Below are 9117 nucleotides of genomic sequence, written 5' to 3'. Positions count from 1 at the left end.
ATTATTTGTTAGAGTTGTTGCAAAAAAAAAAGTTTATGTTGGACAATTCAAAAATTGAACTGTATTGAATATGAACATTACAGTAGGCGGCTTCACAACACAAAAAAAAACATATCTCAGTTTAAAAAAATCACAAAAGGCTTCCTCACAACTTGAACTATTTTCATTTAAATTCTCAATCACATGTAACGGAAACCAAAATGACCCCCTAATATGTATCAAAATATTAACTCCACAATTGATTTGACATCCACCTTCTGTATCCCTTTAAGATTACGATCATGATCAATACATTGATAGTGGGAACAAAATAAAACTACCCAATAAACAGTAGCACATGGCATGATTTGCACCCTGAATTATCCGAGGGGTGAAATTTTCCGCTCGCACAATGTGATGAAAAATTATCTTCATCCACGTAAAGTTGCAGTGCGAGGGTGGCAAAAATGCTTTAAAAAAAAGAGGGATTTAGAAATGCGGAAAATGTATTCTTTTGAAAGCTGTTACTGTTTTGCGTGTTTTTTCAACACTGAATCCTGTAAGTTTTTTTCCCCCGCCAAAGGATTACATTGTATCCGTTAATTTTCAGAATTTCCCAACTCAGGTGTTCTATAGCTAGCTATAGCTTCCTACAACGGACAGGGGTATTATTTACCCACCTCGTAATAACAATGTTTCTTTTTATCGTTCTGTACGGAAACGTATCATTCCTGCTGCTTTTTCACCGGGAGCCCGGTTGCGTTTTCCACGATTATAGTCTATTCATTTATCTTCCCTCTCAGCATCCGATTACAACAGGCAGCCCAGCCCAGCCCAGCAAGGAGTTTTCTGCCGTTCTACAAATAGAACGTTTTCACCCCTCGTCGCAGCTGGAACAAAGTCCCCAGCAAATGGGGGTTGGCCTGCAAAATTTCCCGGGTTTTATTCACCCCACCCACCCTTCTGCTTGCAACATTCTACCCATATTATAGTTTTCACGTTTATATCAGTCTGTTTTAATTGCTTTTCGAGCTGGCCAAGGGGCCGCTGCAAGTGCTTATTATTACTATTATGATGTATACATTTCCAATGAAACACAAGAACCTTGTGGGCCAGCTCGGTCATCGACGACGACGACGACGGCAACCTGCTCCTAATATGCTCTAAGCTTATGAACCCGACAAAGGACTCCCCCTTCTGCCCCACAAGACTCAAATTACCCTACTCTCTGTAGTGTACACTCAGTTACACGGATAGAAATCTTGTAAGCATATCCGGTAATTCTATGTTTTCGAATTCATAAACTTTGAAATGTTGCTAAAATCATCAACATTTTTATTGATTTCGATGTAAATGTTTTCAGAATCGACAACATTGTTGTTCGAAATCGAAAAAAACGTTAACGTTTTTGGCAACATTTCAATGTTTACGTATTCGAAAACATAGAGTTACCGGATATGCTTGCAAGATTTCTACCCGTTTACGTGTGGTACCGTAAACCGGGGTGACTTTGATAGGATTTCAATTTGTTTTTGAATTATTTTCCAACAGGTAAGGTTTTTCTCAAGATTATTATTTTTAAAACATGTATTGGGGTAGGCCACACAAAGTCCACGCACTATTTTGGAAAAAAAGTTTTTTCAATAGTGTTTAGAAAAAAAAGGTTACGTTAAAAATTCTTAGTTTAAATTCCGGGGTGGCTTTGATAGTCATAGTTTTTCTTGTTGAAATCATTTTTAAGATGTTCAAACTTTATTTGTACGTTAAATGTACCATCACTAAAGTAGCTGATATAGTTTTTAAGAAAAAAAAAATCAATGTTTATATTTAGTTAACTAACTTTATAAACTTTTTATCAAAATACTACTAAATTTTATATAAAATTGTTGAAAACTAGGAATTTTGCCTGAAATTTGTTAAAACTAGTTTATAAAATTATCGATTTATATTGCATTTTAAACTGAATACAAAGCACGAATCACAAGTTTTCACATTTTACATGAAATTTGTTCAACTGAAATTGCCTATAAATTTGGAGATTTTTTTAATTGTGTTTCAAGGACACATAATTTTTATTATTTACAAACTTATTTAACATTCTCCTAGTGGAAAATTGTTCATTGAGAAAATCATGACACTTTGAGAAGTTTTAAATAATGACTTTCATCAATATTTTCTTAATTATAGTTAACTATCTTTTTAAACATTTCAAAATTTTATGCAAAGTTCTTCTTGAGGTACTTTGAACACTTCTCTACCACGGTCAGTATGATTCTGAACCATTCCGTACGTATTTTAATTGCACTCTTCATTTTGCAGAAAAATCGCAAACCTATCAAAGTCACCCCGTTTTACGGTAATCAAAATACAAATTATCAGAAAAGCAGTTCTCTAGGATTTCGGTCAATCGATTTTTTTTGTATTTTTTAATCCGACTGAAACTTTTTTGGTGCCTTCGGTATGCCCAAAGAAGCCATTTTGCATCATTAGTTTGTCCATATAATTTTTCATACAAATTTGGCAGCTGTCCATACAAAACTGATGTATGAAAATTCAAAAATCTGTATCTTTTGAAGGAATTTTTTGATCGATTTGGTGTCTTGGGCAAGGTTGTAGGTATGGATACGGACTACACTGAAATAAATGATACACGGTAAAAAAAAATTGTTGATTTTTTTATTTAACTTTTTATCACTAAAACTTGATTTGCAAAAAAACACTATTCTTTAATTTTTTTTATTTTTTGATATGTTTTAGAGGACATAAAATGCCAACTTTTCAGAAATTTCTAGGTTGTGCAAAAAATCATTGACCGAGTAATGAATTTTTTAATCAATATTGATTTTTTTCAAAAAATCGAAATTTTGGTCGCAAAAAATTTTCAACCTCATTTTTCGATGTAAAATCAAATTTGCAATCAAAAAGTTCCCCTTGTCTGGAAAAGTTTTTGTGTCTGAAGATGGCCGAAACCAAGAAGTAGGCCGAAACGTAACGAAGAAGAATTTTGTTTCATTTCTCACCGAAAAACATCAACTAAAGCCAAAAAACAAAAAAAAAACATGCAAAGGTTTAAAAACAGGAAAATTTATGTTTTCTAAGTCTCACCCAAACAGCCCACCATTTTTCTATGTCGATATCTCAGCAACTAATGGTCCGATTTTCAATGTTAAAATATGAAACATTTGTGAAATTTTCCGATCTTTTCGAAAAAAATATTTTCAAAATTTTCAAATCAATACTAACATTTCAAAAAGGCCAAACATTCAGTATTACGCCGTTTAAAAATGTTAGTCTTGATTTTAAAATTTTGATAATATTTTTTACGAAAAGATCGGAAAATTTAACAAATGTTTCATATTTTAACATTGTAAATCGGACCATTAGTTGCTGAGATATCGACATTGAAAAATGGTGGGCTGTTTGTGTGAGACTTAGAAAACATAAATTTTCCTGTTTTTAAACCTTTGCATTGCAATCTCTCAGCAACTAATGGTCGTATCAACAAAGTCCGAAGAAGCAAAATATAGAGAATTTTTTCAGCATTTCAAAAATATTTTTTTCAAAAATGGGCAAACATGTGCACTAATTTAAAAAAATGAAAAACTGCGACTATTTTCAAAAAAGTTACATAAAAATGGCTATAACTTGAAAACGGTGCACTTTATCAAAATTTCTCTAAAGTACTTTTTGATTGCAAATTCAATTTTACATCGAAAAATGAAGTTGAAAAATTTTTGAGACCAGCATTTCGATCTTTTGAAAAAATCAGTATTCATTAAAAAATGCATAACTCGGTCAATGATTTTTTGCACAACCTAGAAATTTCTGAAAAGTTGGCATTTTATGTCTTCTAAAACATATCAAAAAATAAAAAAAAATTAAAATAGTTTTTTTTTGCAAATCAAGTTTTAGTGATAAAAAGTTAAATTAAAAATCAACAATTTTTTTTACCGTGTATCATATTTTTCTAGTGTAGTCGATATCCATACCTACAACTTTGCCGAAGGCACCAAATCGATCAAAAAATTCCTTCAAAAGATACAGATTTTTGAATTTTCATACATCAGTTTTGTATGGACAGCTGCCAAATTTGTATGAAAAATTATATGGACAAACTAATGATGCCAAATGGCTTCTTTGGGCATACCGAAGGCACCAAAAAAGTTTTAGTCGGATTAAAAAATACAAAAATTAAAATTGAAGAAAAAAGACCGATTTCGTAGAGAATTGCTCTACAGCAATTTCACATAAAACCTGTACGTTTGTGTTCAAAATATAACAAGTTTAATATGTTAAGTATTTAAAAACTTAAAATATTTTTTTTAGATCATAATTTTTGTTTACAAAACATTTGAAAAATGGTTCAAACTGCAGTAAGTTATGTACAAATATACTGAAGGGAACTATGTACGAAAACCAAGCCGAATTAATTAAGCTTGAGGCTGATTCCAGTGACTGTAAAAATGCAAGGATCGAGTCTCCCTAAACGCACCTTTTTAAACAAATGATTGTGAAAATAGTATGACGATAAATTTAACGTAAAATGCGTATGGGTTTTGGAGTTGATAAGTTTATCAAACAAGTCGTGTATAAAAAAAAATATTTTTTTTTAATAAATTTTGAGTGTTTAATATACATATCAAACCAAAGAAAAAAGATCTCTTGGAGGTTTTTTGCAGCACTATTATGAAACATGGGTGTAACTCAATCTAAACACTTTTTTTCTTTGTTTTCTACAATGAACTTTAGTCATTTTCGCCAATTTCGAATCAAGTCTCCCCATTCTTCCTTATATAATTATTTTATAAATAGCAATTCTCCAGCTTTGTACGACATTTCGCGATTTTTCCTTGAGTATTTTTTTTGAATGGTACTTAGCTTAAATAAACCATTTTGCATAATTGATTTCTAATCATCTTGAGATGTGAATTTAATTTGCTTCAAAACGCAGTTCTGTGAAATTTTCTATTTATAGTTATAATCATTTATGAAAAAAAATTATAAATGCATAATTCTAAAAATTATTCCCTTCCTCGTCCATCTTTTAAATAATTAGTTCAAATAGCTAAAACAATGCTCTACATTTTTAAACATTGCGATCTGACTTATGGTAAATATGAATTAGGAGAGATGGAGCCTAACATTTCAAAAGGGCACATAACTTTTGTAAACAATAGTGTATCCCTTTCACTCAAATAACAGTTTACAACAGTTGAATGTTAGTCGTGATTTTAGAATTCTGAAAATATTTATTTATTAGAGAGATAAGATGGACGATAATGAACACATTTTTTTGATATAGTCACTTCTCTGTTTACAGCAGTCAGTACAATTTGGCCTACAAAATTGGACCCATATTTTTTATGTTTAAATGCTAGGGTGGACTTGTCAGGAAAAATAGTTTGTAGTTTGAAAAAGTCAAATGAATAACTTCATATGCCTTTGGTACACAGCAAAAAAAATGTGTAAATTCGAAAGGTGTAATTTTACAAGGTTGAATATTACCTCTTTTATGATGTAATTTTACCTCAATTTAGACTGAAAATGCGACATCACACCAGAATGGTGGTAAAATTACACATTTTCAGAGATAAAATTACATATTTTTTGTTCTGACATAAAAGATGTACCCCTTTCCAGATGTAATATTACCATGATTTTTTATTCTGTGTACCCCAGTCCAATTTTTTACGCTTTTGTTTTTGATTGAGCTTTTTTTCAACTATTCTACAACATCACTTTTGGCAATATAGTATTAAATAATTTGTACACCATACAATTTTAAACATGTCAAAAATAGTTATTCTTATTGTATGCGTCACAACGATCGTGTGTTAAATTATCTCTCAATTTTTCAACCCATTTTCGAGCAACAAAGTGTACAGCAACCTAACACAAGGAAGTGGAATCGGTTTCCGACTCAACGCCAATAGCCCCTATAGCTGAATGATATCGAACCTCCCACTTGATGATACAATAATATTGTCGTAAAGCAGAGGTTTGGCCCGGAATTTTCAGGTCATTTTGTATCTAAATCATGTTCAGGTAATCATAAACTGAACCTTACGCTACACAAAAGGAGGAGGTGCGAGGGGAGGGGGGGATCAGAAGCAACAATATTTGTGCACCGCAAGAATACGTGGAATAGTGCCTGGAAATTGGCTGGAACTTTGCGATAAAACGGCAGCATTGTCCGATGATGGAAGGTGATGCATGTTTGTAGGGGTGATTTTGCCGAGCAAGAGGAGACATACTTGGAAGGTTATTAGCAGGAGAATGAATGCTTAATGATTCCAGAAATGAAAACAATTGTTGAAGTAAGTAATGGCCAGCTTATATTTCAACTATTCACTTACTGAATGATTGATTGAATCAAGAATCTAGAATCTCTATAATCAAGGATATTGAGTACAATTGTTTTCAAATAAAAAAAAACTACAAAAGTTGTAAGAATAAAAAAACATAACAAAAACAACAAACTGAAAATTACACCTAGCGACACATTACGGGTGAGATCTTTCTCTGCTGTCGGCAAACCAACAGCAACAACAAGTTCATCGCGCAGAACGACCGACCAACCAACGGCGGCAACATTATTAGTGCATGCCGAGACCGGCAGAGGAGAGACAACCAACAGTATATAAATAACAAAGCAGATAATAACTGAAAACAAGAGAAATGCATTTTTTATATGCCCGTGTGTGTGTCTGTGTGTTTACTCCCGAAAAACCGGAGTTATCCTCACTACTCGCGTGGTGTCTGGAGTAAGCTTCTAAAAGGTCGAATTTGCAAGACTTTTGAGTTTCTACTAGAAACTTTCTAGATAATCAAGACTCTGGAATTGAGTTTATTTCAGTAATTTTGATTTTGCTACTTTAATTAAATATCATTTACGTCCTTTTCAACACCAATTCTAATTTTGTTCTTTTTGGCTTTTTGCAGAAGCAGAAGAAAATGGTGAAAAAAATGCCACTAAAGAAACAAAAAAAAAGAACAAAAATGAAGCAAAAGCGGTTTATAAAAGCCAACATTACCAAATGGTCGTGCGGTCTTCTCGAACCGCGGCGGCCTTGCACGTGGACACTGTGCACTGAGAGTCCGTTCCGCGGTCGGTTGGTTGGTGGCCACACGAAGGAAAGGGACCTCAGCTTGTAATTGAATACCTCTGCGTCATCGATACGCACTCCTCTCGCGGGAAGCGGAGAATGCGTCACACACGAACTTGTTTTTTTTAACTTTATTTCTGGAAACTTTTACGAAGCATGTTTTGGTACGATGTGGTTCTGCAGAAGATGGTAAATGCTGTTATGAAATTATTCGGGAAATGAGCTTCTCAACTCTGTTGCAATCAATCGGATATCACATATCTAGATTTTCACCGAAACTATTTTCAACTGAAATCAATGAATGGATCTTTGCCAAAATTTGTTTCGATTATTTCATGTTCATGAGGTTTTTTGAGCAATGTATGGAGCACTTGTAGATATTTTACTAATGAACAACTTTGTAGAACATTGTTTTGCTCTAAACTGAATGCTGTTGACACTAGACCGTAAACAAAATCTCCTCACCATCGCAATTGAGGGACGCCGATGGTGGCATTTTTGCCATTTGCCATCTCTGGTTATAGGCCTGTTCTTCATCCACCAATCATTACCTTTTCGATAATCCGAAGTTCGATTATCCAAACGAAGGTTTGTATGAGAATTCGAACAATGGAATCACGAACAAAATAATAATTTTTTTCATATTTATTTATTTTCTTGTTTTTTACATTAAATTCGGTTTCTTGAATCAAATTCAAATTTTAATTTTTCATCACCGCCATTTTCAAGGCCGATTGAGCCAGTTAGGGTATAGGTTAAAATAACCGTCATTTTGGCCGCCATATTGGATTTTAAAATTCTAAATCACTTTTGCAACAATCAAAAACATGACAACGAATTTTTTTCAAATATCCGAAGATTATATTATTCAAAGTGATTTTGTTCATAGGACGAGTCTGGGCTATATTTGTTTATTTATAATTTTCCAGACATTTTTAATTTTTTTTGGGTTTTTAACATATTTTAAAATATTTTTAAACCATTAGTTTTAAAGCCGCAACAAAGTGTGTCAAATTATATTGTGAAGGCAGACAAAAATCAAAATGCGAGCGCAACCTGTCAAAGCCTGCACACTTAGATTTTTTTACTGTACTCGGTAAAATTTTTACCAAAATCTCAACAGCCGAGCGCTCGGTAGTCAGCTCGGTAAAAATTACAACTACCGCGGGCTCAGTAAACGTTAATTTGACAGCTTGCTTAAAATTTCACTGAACAACCCGGTAAAAATTACTGAGAATTTACCGTGCCTACAGTAAAGCTTTATTTTCCTCATTTTTCTTGTTTTATAAAAAAAATGACTTTTAAAATTGAAAATACATTTATTTCAAACATTTTTTCAATCAATGCACTTTTTTTGGAGACCTCGTTTATTCCGCTGCAGAATCAGAACAAGAGCATGACAGTGTGAAAGTAAATTTACTGTTCCGAAGTTCTAAACCAAGGTAAGAGACTTCAACACAAACTGAAAAGATGTTTTAATTTAAAACATGCTACATTTACAAAGTTGTTATCACATACCCAAAATAATTATTCTTGTTTAAAACTATCTTTTTCAACACTTATTTGAAAAAAATGCACGGTCAATGACTGACTTCAAAGTTAAAAATGACAGCAAGAAAATGACATAAGTATCTACTGTGCAACACAGTAAAACACATTAAAATTTACTGGGCTACCAGTATACAAATTACCGAGAACCAGAAGTTTACCGTCAAAACTGGTTTACTGAGTATTTTTTTTTTACTGAAGCACGGTATTTTTAAGAAAAAAATACCGATGGCTCAGTAAGTTTAGTAAAAATAACCGACAGCTCAGTAAAATCTTATTTTTACAGTGCAATTTCGGTAAAAAGATTACCGAGTAATGCGCTCCTGGTTTAGTGTGTGTTGCGCCACAGGCTGATGCACACGCTCTCGACAAACCACTAAGTTTTTGTAAGGCGCAACAGATTTTTTTGCGCAACAGAAGAGATGCGCACTTCGGTTTGGTGGTGCGCAGATAATAATATGGGATAAACAACAATTAGGGGAAC

The sequence above is a fragment of the Culex quinquefasciatus genome, chromosome 3 (genome assembly GCF_015732765.1).
Source record: "Culex quinquefasciatus strain JHB chromosome 3, VPISU_Cqui_1.0_pri_paternal, whole genome shotgun sequence".
NCBI lineage: Eukaryota > Metazoa > Arthropoda > Insecta > Diptera > Culicidae > Culex > Culex quinquefasciatus.
Note: the sequence above shows the minus strand (reverse complement) of the source record.